This window comes from Galeopterus variegatus, unplaced genomic scaffold, assembly GCF_000696425.1.
Source record: "Galeopterus variegatus unplaced genomic scaffold, G_variegatus-3.0.2 Scaffold867, whole genome shotgun sequence".
Taxonomy (NCBI): domain Eukaryota; kingdom Metazoa; phylum Chordata; class Mammalia; order Dermoptera; family Cynocephalidae; genus Galeopterus; species Galeopterus variegatus.
In genome coordinates this window covers 279604-289519 of record NW_007726978.1, presented here as the reverse complement: position 1 = coordinate 289519, position 9916 = coordinate 279604, and the positions used below count along the sequence as shown (strand labels likewise).

The following is a 9916-nucleotide window of genomic DNA, read 5'->3' as shown; positions in this document are numbered from 1 at the left end:
CATCAAAGCTAGAATTATGTGGTACATTTGAAGGAGGACACTGAGAAGACTGGCCTGCATGGAGCTGGGGATGTTTTAGGAGTAGTGGAAAATAAGTTTACATAGGTCAGAGTGAAATTACTGCTGGGTTTATGGAATCTGGATCCAACAGGAAAGATGGGAGGGAGAGAGAAATCAGGTGAGCAAGCTTGGCTACTTGGTTATTACAAACAGGTGTGAGATCCCAAGGGCTCTGACAATTGGGGACATTGGAACAGAAATGCAGGAATGGACATAGAAAACATTGGGAAGGAAGGATCAGCAGGACTTGCTAAGTGGATAAACGAATAAATGAAATAAATATAGGAGATTAAGGGAAAGGGCGAGTTGTAAATGATTCCAAGGTTTCGAGGGTGAAGGTTGGGGAATAAGCTATAAACAAAGAACAAAAGATAAAAATTGCTGGTGTGCAGTAAAAAGCACAAGTTCTGCTACATCATAAGTGTCTGCCTGTGAGATTTCAACCTTCTAAGTCGGGGCTAACGTTGTTCTGGCTCACGCTTAGCATGATGTCTTGTTCGTAACAACTGCTCAAGACACTAGTTGGATAGAGTTAAATGAGGTAAAATTGGAACACCTCAGCAGACATCCAGATGAGAAACTGAACATGATGGAAAACAGATAGTTCCACCAAAGAGATAAGAATTGAGGCCCTGAGCCGGCCAAGCACTCTGCATGAGAGACATGGGAAATCTAATGGGGCTGGTAAGTGTCTCTGGAGAGCCTCTTTTTCCAGCATTCTCTTCTCCATGGCCCCATGCAGGTACTGAACAGCCACTGTTTTTGCCACCCTCATTTATTCCCTTTGTTAGTAGCAGTTCCTCAATTTTCCTTTGAGGAACTTCCCCTCTCCTGGGCATAGTCTTGTTGGAACTGTCAGTCAAGGTGTTCTGCCCACTCGGGCTAGGGTTTCAAACCACCATCTGAACATTAGGCCTCATGCATTATATTATACCTCTCTTCTTTCCTAAGGCCTTCCTGGACTACTGTGCCTTTGATCTGCCTCATTCTTTGGATTTCTAGAAAACTAGAGTCTAAATTGTTCAAACCAGCAGCTAAATGTCCTTTGATGTAAACTGGGCTAGTCCTGCCTGGGATTCTGAATCTTGAGCACAGTAACATCAGTACTGATGCCAGAATCTCTCTAGTAGTGATGAAGACACTATCCATTGAATCTCTCAAGTTTTTTGGGCCCTTGCCCTCTCTGAGGTACCCCATATCCTTCCAGTACATTCCTTTTGCTATTGTTAACCAGAGTTAGTTTCTGTTGCTTGCAAATAAAGTTTCTGAACTGATTGGCCACATTTCCCCCCATTATTCAAGTATGCCAGAGTTTTATTTTGCATTCAGAATCCAGAAGTGAGCACTTCATATTCTGGGATCTTTGTCTTTTCTAAGGTTTATTCCAGGGGTCTTCATTTTGATGTCAAGGAAGACAATTCCGTAACAACCAGTGGTGATGGGACGCAGCCATCGGATATCCCTGCACATTCTCATTCCTCGTACCTACTGATTTATTGAAAGAGGTATCTGTGATCCTTCTGCACTGGGCTAATTTTAAGTAGTTTGTTTAAGTGTTGTTTCCCTCCCCACTCCACTCATTTCCCCAATTCTAAGTTCTCTTGCAATGCAGATTCTCTTCAAAAGCATCTGACAGTGCTCCTTTCCAACCCCTTTCCTGTGTCCCTATCAATGTCCTCTTTCTTTGGGTGACCACTTTTTTTTATAAGTTACTCAGAACTATAATGCTCTTGGCATTACCAGCACATGTCCAGGAGGTGCTGCTTCTCTTGTATATGAGAGAAGCAGATAAATCCTGGCTTTGGAAGTTTGGCATTCACTGGGCTGAGATATATTCCTTTTACCATATTGATGACAAATGCCCCTAAAAGTAATCATGTTAATGACATTTTGGCAACACTTTTCATCTTCAAAGCAATTTGTCAACATTAAAGAATAAGCCATCAGTTCTTCCCAGATAAGAATGAACGCACAGTGCTGGGTACAATCTGTCCTGCTCATCAGACCTAAACACAGGGCTCTGCTTATAAACTGTGGCTGAACAAGATGACTTTTTATGAGGAAAAAGGGGGAGCGGCAGGGGGGAACAAAGGATGAAAGAAGAAAAAGAGAAGACCGACGATTTATCTAGTGAGTATTGCAAGTCTGGCATGACAGTTGGAGACAAACACTCTGGGCCTTCAGTCTGGCTCCGCTTCCATTTATCCTGCTTTAAGAGCATACCAAGAAGTTTCCACAGAGATTGTCATTCCCAGTCACCTTGCAAGCTGTGGTATTGCACCTTCTGATGATCCTTCATGTTCCTGGCATGATTCCTTAGTCCAAATCCAGGTGTCCCCTGGAATATCAAAGCAAGTTCATTTTAACATAGCATTTGTAGATGTATGTGTGTGTGTGAACACATACATAATATGTCTACTTTTCTTGCCTTCTGCTCCCCCTCACCATTCTTATCCAGGGCTGGGGGTTGGGAGGGAGGTAATAATGAACCATGCCTATTAGCCCAATGTTTTGCAGTGATGTGGCTGGAAAGAACTTAATGAGATTAAGGACTGGCATATGCCTTCTTAAGAAATCATCCCATCAAAAGGAAGACGAGCCTCCACCTGCTCAGAGAAATTGCTGGCTGAACTTCTTAGCAGTGAGGCACCCTGAGAACTGCAAATAAGGGCCGGGTGTAAAAGCAGGGGCCAGAGCCTTCCCACAGCTTGGCGCACGGGTCTTTCATAGAGACTGCTGAATTTCGGAGTTTAGTCACCCACAAAGGATGCTTTTGTGCTGACTCTCCCAATAACAGCTAATAACATTTCTGTCCAAGTCAGGGAAATCTGACAGACTAAGTACAGTTCCTCAACAAGCCCCCTTTCCTTGTTCCTCAAACATCATGCTAGTGTATTTGTAGCTGTGTAGCACTAAAGAAAACAGATATGCAACAACCATACTTAGGAGCGATCATTTCATGGGCATTTGCATAATGGGACATAAGGGAGGATTTATTTATTTTTACTATAGAGTCCCTTTCTCATAAGGTCAATACATTTTATTAAGCCGACTTTTAATTTATAAACTTTCACTTTCTATTCCTTATAAAACCAACTATGTATAAATCACAGCACATCTTCCTTTGCTTCTATTTGGCTGCCAACACATATGTGTATCTGTGTTATCTTTTTTCAGACTTCCTACATATGTGTGAGCCCATTTCACCACTGGATTGTAAATCTCCTCAAGGTCAGGGACTATTGCCTCTTACTAGCCCAGCACTTTCAAAAACTTAAACTAGGGAATGAAAGAATCAGGAAAAGGGGAAAATCAGAGGAAATAAATATGGCAACCTAAGACTCGAAAACAAGTGGAAATTCTGAAATATTCCACTGCTCCTGATGCTCATTGCCAGCAGCCACATATGAAGGGTCTCCAAAAGTTCATGGAAGGATTTGCATTATCTTTTAATTCCATTTTTCCATGAATTTTTTGAAGTACACTCATAGCTGCATTATGGTCATACCCAGCAGAGCAATAGAAACCTCTACCCACCCAGTATCAGCACATAAGCTTTCAGGTTTCCATTTTTTTTCCAGGTTTGTAGCTATTTTCCTCAACATGTAATGAAAGTTGAGTGAGCTATTCAATCAGAATCCAACTAGACCAAGAATACAACAGCAATGCCTAGTCACGCAGCTTCACTATTGCTTTAGTGGAAGGGATCCCGTAAAGCCAAAGGCTTAACTAAGGGCACATGATAAAAACCCACACATGGAACCATGAGCATTGTCACTGAAGTGCAGGACCAGGACAGAGCAGAGGCTGACGGGGAAGTCTAGAGCAGGGTGCACAGCTGGGCTGTATCCCTGGCCAGAGGGAGGGACAGGCAGCCTTCTGGAATGCCACTGTGGAACTACAGTGAGCCAACCTGGCTGATTTAAGGTGGTAACTTGAATGGTGAGAGACTCATTAACACTTGTAACAGAACAATAAAAGAAGTCTGTTTTAGAAGTACTAAGGGAGGGGCCGGCCTGGTGGCGCACTGCTATAGTGCGCCGCTTGGGAAGTGCGGCAGCGCTCCCGCCGAGGGTTCGGATCCCACATACAGACCGGTTCCCGCTCACTGGCTGAGCGAGGTGTGGGAGCAGCACCGAGGGTTGCGATCCCGTTGCCGGTCCCAGTCCGGTGTGGGGGCGACACTGAGGGTTGCGATCCGTTGCCGGACACGGAAAAAGACAAAAAGGAAAAAAAAAAAAAAAGTACTAAGGGGATTCCAGGTCTTATTATTTAATATACTTCCACATTTGTTCCTGTGCTTGGTAACTAGTTCACAAAAGTGGGAACTGTATCAATGGCCTCCACTAGGATTTTTCCAGAAGGCCATATATATTTTACTTCTGGAGAAAAATTTAAAGGCCCAGATTGATTGAATATAATCTGCACAAACCTGCAGACTTAGGTTATTCTTCTGTGGTTTTTGAAGTAGCCTAATAAGGGTGAGAAGTGTAGGCTTTGGAATTAGAAATGCCTAGGTTGGAATCCTAACTGGTTGCTATCTGGGCCAAATTATCTGAGCTGCAGATTTATCTTCTGTACAATTGCTTAATTCATGTGGCTATAGAGTTAAAAATTAGATACTGTACATAAAGCACTTGGCACTCCTTATCCTAGGATTTCATATCGCCAGGTTTATCATTTCTTGTGTCTACTGAATGGACGCTTTTTCAGTCCCAAATCTATTATTTTAATATAGTTGTATTTTAAGCATTCCTGATATGCATTTTATTTTCAACAAAACATTTATACCCATGTTCCCAGGTCAAGTGGGGTAGCTCTGGAAGTGCACTGTATCAAGGTTGGAAGAGTGAGTCTTGGGAAGTCGGGGTGAATGTTGGTTCCCTACAGGCAATGCTGTGGTAGGGCAAAAGCTAGGTATGCAGGCAGGATGGTTAAGATAAACATAGAGGAATTGCCCACATAACCTTCCCTCAAACAGTGGATGGTAGAAAACAGAAAATGTTATTGGGTTATAGCATAGAGGCAGGCAGCTCATTGAAATCACACAATGACAATGACACGGTGCCGTAAGAGCTTAGACTTACTGAGCATTGGCTGTGATGCCAGGCACTGTCCTGCACTGAATTCTGGCAACAACCTTATGAGGTACGTGCTATTGCCATCTCTATCTTATAGAAAAGGTAACAGAGGGCCAGAGAGATTTAGTACCCTGCCCAGGATCCTGCTCTTAGCAGGTGACAAACCCAACTCTAACCCAGGTGGTCTGGCTCTCAAGTCCAGTTGAGTAACCATTAGGCTATACTGACATGCAACAGCAACAAAAGCACAATTTTCTACTTAAATGAAAAACAAAACAAACAAAACCAGAAATACCCAGCTAAGAGGTTGTCATTCGGAATGATTTTTTCAAATGAACGAAAGGCATTCTATACACTTATGATTTTTAACTGCGTGACAGGTCATGGAGCCTGTCTCGTGAGATGGTGATTGTTAGTGTTGGGGAATGGGGAGGGGAAAGGAGGTGGAAGTGTCTGCAAAGATGAAAGGCAAATGGACATAAAGTATACTGAAGCTCTATAGTATGTTTTTTTCTAGAACAAGCAGGCAGGAGTAATTACTCAGTTGGAATCTACTCACAGTGTAAGAGCTAGTACGTTCCATCATGAATGCTGTGGGATATCAGCAATAGGTTTTTGATGATTTGGTTCAATTAAGGAAAGATGAGAGCTCTTTAATAAACTTTTGGAGTAGTGATCCCATGATATGAATAAAAAAGACAGATTAACATATTTGAGTGTTGCATTATTCAAATTGTTGACCCTGGAAGTGATGTAGTAGTTTCAGTGATACTCCTGTTTTGGAAAACACTTTTGGGGACACATTTCAATTGCTTCTAAGTCAGAATATCTTCAGTGATGCTAAGTCCATTCCATTTGGCCACTATAGAGCACCGTACCAAGAACTGTGAGAAAACAAAGCAAGGATGCCATGTCTTCCCTCTCTAAATGAACAATTAGTAGATGATCATAGCACGTAGTCCTACAATGCTGGAGCGTTTTAAGTGTAAAAGGAATCATAGCAACAAAGTGCTACGAAAATTCCAGCATGGAAGAAACTCTGGGTAATTTCATGAGGGACACTCCACTTGGGCTGGGATTGAAGGCCACCTTCTATTAACCAGGATATTGGGCAGGAGGATGGTTGGGACTGAGTGGGGTGCATGCACAGCAAAAACGACAGGTGAGAGAGATAAAGACAATCTAGGTGGGCTGGAGAATTGTGGGTGCTGGAGGGAATGAAACCAGGCCATACAGACAGATGGGCATGAACAGGGCTGTGAATGCCTATCTGAGAGGTCTGTATTTCAAGGGGGCTCTAAGCATCAGAATAAGACTGGTATTGTGTTTCAGAATGATTAATGTCCTAGCAGTGTTGCAAATAGATTAAGACTTTTTGAAGCTGACATATGAATTTTGGAAAAATTCTGAACCAAGCCTGATAAATAAGAAAGAAAGGTGATACAGAGCTGTAAAATATCACTTTTGGTGAAAAACAAGGTACTGAATAAAGAAGTAAGGTAGATTTTCTTCTGTGGCTTACAAATGGATCTGATAGAATTTCTACAAGTATTCAAGAAAAGGTTGCAGAGTCGTGGCAGCATTACAAAAATAAGTGCATGATCTTCTAAAGCACTACTGTCAAGAAAACATTCATTCCAGTGAATCATCACTTGCTCCTTTAAAATCCTGAATTATTACTTTTTTCACCCTGTATGATGTTGAAAACAGGTCTATTACAACCCATCACCAGAATTAGCTTCTGTAAGTACAATTAAACTTTCTCAGTTAACTTTAAGTAAGGGAAATTATGCTGGTGGGCCTGACCTAAGCAGTTGGAGGGCTTTTCGGGGCTATTTCCTGAGAGAAAGAAGAAATTCCACCTGGATAACAGGTTTGGCCTATGCCCAAGGACTTCCAGCCTGTTGGTGATCCTTCCTTCCTGCCTGCCTACAGAATTCCCACTTCCTTAGCCAGCCCTCTCAATTACATTTAAGTCAATCCCTTGTAATAATCCCCGTATTACAAATACACACACCAAACAGATACTCACAAGCATAGTAAGGAGATTTTATATATACATATGTGTGTGTACATATGTAATTCGTACTGGTCTACTTCTATGGTTGAATTCCAGTACAGAGTTTACATTGTTTATGAGAGCTGGCAAATTATCCTCTAAGGAAGATGTACTGTAAATGAATTAATTATATAAACATTGTTTTTAGAAATTAATAGTTAAAAATAAAGCTAGAAGGCTGGCTGGTTAGCCCACTTGGTTAGAGCATGGTACTGGTATCACCAAGGTCAAGGGTTCAGATCTCCATACTAGCTAGCCACCCAAAAAAAAAAAAAAAAAACAACTATAGCTCCCAGCTTTGCTTCTGAAGTACATTATACATTATAAAATGACTTCATTCTTACAACTGCAGAAGCCTTGGCTTCTAATCTTATCAGACATGGCTCTAACCCAGGGGTTCTTAATCTGAGGCCTATGGCCCCCTGAAACTGTAGAGAGCCCATACCTTTCACCAGATTCTCAAGGAAATCCATTTCTCCTCACTGTAGCTCATTGTGAAGGTTGCTGTGTTATTTGTACTCAATTTCCCAGTGATGGGTTGTACATACATTATGATGGGTAGTTGACTCTCCAGCTCCCTTGTTCCAAAATCACCACTGCCACTTTTATAGATATGTTTTTTTGAGAAGGGTGGTGGAACAGGCCACTTATAATTAGAAGAAATCCAGTTTAAATCTGTACTTGATTAAAAGTCCATAAACACATGTGAGATAATCCCACCTAAAAATGCTACACATTAAACATGAGTCTCAATTAGGCAAGAAAATCAGGGATGCAGAAAATACAACTTAAGTCATCTTTAGTTGGTGTTGAGGCTTTAACAAAATTAAATAAAGATCAATTAGAGAACCTCAAAACAATTATATTGCTATATATTAAATTCTGTTGCATGAAGAGAGATTTGGACTTTATACACAATTAGTAAGAACGGTCTAAATTCACATTAAACACCCACAGTAGGTCTTTGGGCAAATTAAAAGATTACAACTTATAATATGTAAAAACATTTTTTTTTTTTTTTTGTTATCTTATTTAACTACTTGGTAGTATCCCATTTAGTTGATTTGTCCTTGGGATGCAAGGACGTTTCAACATATGCAAATCAATAAATGGGATACATCACATTAACAGAATGAAGGACAAAACTGCCATATGATCATCTCAATGGATGCAGAAAAAGCATCTGACAAAATTCAACATCATTTCATGATTAAAAACTCTCACCAAATTAGGTACAAAAGGAATGTACCTCAACACAATAAGGGCCAATTGTGAGAAACCCACAGCTAGCATTATACTCAATGGTGAAAAATCAGGGAACAAGGATGCCCACTCTCACCACTTCTATTCAACACAGTAATGGGAATCCTTGCCACAGCTATCGGGTGGGAGAAAGAAATAAAAGGTATCCAAATAGGAAAGGAAGAAGGGGAAATGTCACTGTTTGCTGATGACATGATATTATATATAGGTTTTCTGTATAGACACAGACTCCAAAACTGTTAGAAGTAACAAATGCAAACAGTAAAGTTACAGTATACAAATCAACACGGAAAAAATCAGTAGTGTTTCTACACACTAATAGCGAGCTATCTAAAAAAGAAATCAAGAGAACAATCTCATTCATAATAGCTACAAAAAAACTACTTAGGAATAAATTTAACCAAGTGAAAGACCTGAAAGTGAAAACTATAAAATGTTGATGAAAGAAACTGAGGACACAAATAAATGGAAAGATAACCTGTATTCATGGATTGGAAGAATTAATATTGTTAAAATGTCCATACTACCCAAAGTGATCTACAGATTCAATGCAATCCCTACGAAAATTTCAATGTCAAGCGCTCCTTGATTCGCTGCGTCCGGTACGGGGGCGACACTAAGGGTTGCGATCCGTTGCCGGACACGGAAAAAGACAAAAAAAAAAAAAAAAAACCCGTATGACAATGATGTCACCGTTTGGAGCCCTCAGGGCAGGATTCATCAAGTTGAATGCAATGGAAGCTGTTAAACAAGATTCAGTAACAGGTGGTCTGAAACTGAAAATCCATGCAGCACTGGATTGGTTGCACTGAAGAGGGCACAGTCAGAGCTTGCAGCTCATCTGAAAAAAGTTCTCTGTTGATGACCATATCTGTACCTCAATTGCAGGGCTTACTGCTGATGCTACACTGTTATGTAATTTTATGTGCCAGGATTGTTTGGATTTCAGATTTGTATTTGACAGACCACTTCCTGTGTCTCATCTTGTATCTCTAATTGAATGCAAGTCCCAGATACCAACACAGCAATATGGCCGGAGACGTACGGTGTCAGGCTGCTTATTGTTGGATATCATGACATGGGCCCTCACATTTTCCAAACCTGTCTATCTGCTAACTCTTTTGACTGCAGATCTACGTCCATTGGAGCCTGTTCTCAGTCAGCTCATACTTACATAGACAGACATATGTCTGAGTTTATGGAATGTAATTTGAACGAACTGGTTAAACATGGTCTGTGTGCCTTAAAGGAGACACTTCCTGCAGAGCAGGGCCTAACTACAAAGAATGTTTTCACTGGTATTGTTGGTAAAGATTTGGAGTTTACGATTTACAATGATGATGATGTGTCTCCTTTCCTAGAAGATCTTGAAGAAAGACCACAGAGAAAGGCACAGCCTGCTCAGCCTGCTGATGAGCCTGCAGAAAAGGCTGATGAACCAATGGAGCATTAA

The 9916-nt window shown here is 41.0% G+C and overlaps 1 pseudogene; it reads left to right on the top strand.

The window, feature by feature from the left end:
• The first annotated feature begins 9121 nt into the window (after positions 1–9121).
• Positions 9122–9916, top strand: LOC103590735 (annotated as a pseudogene).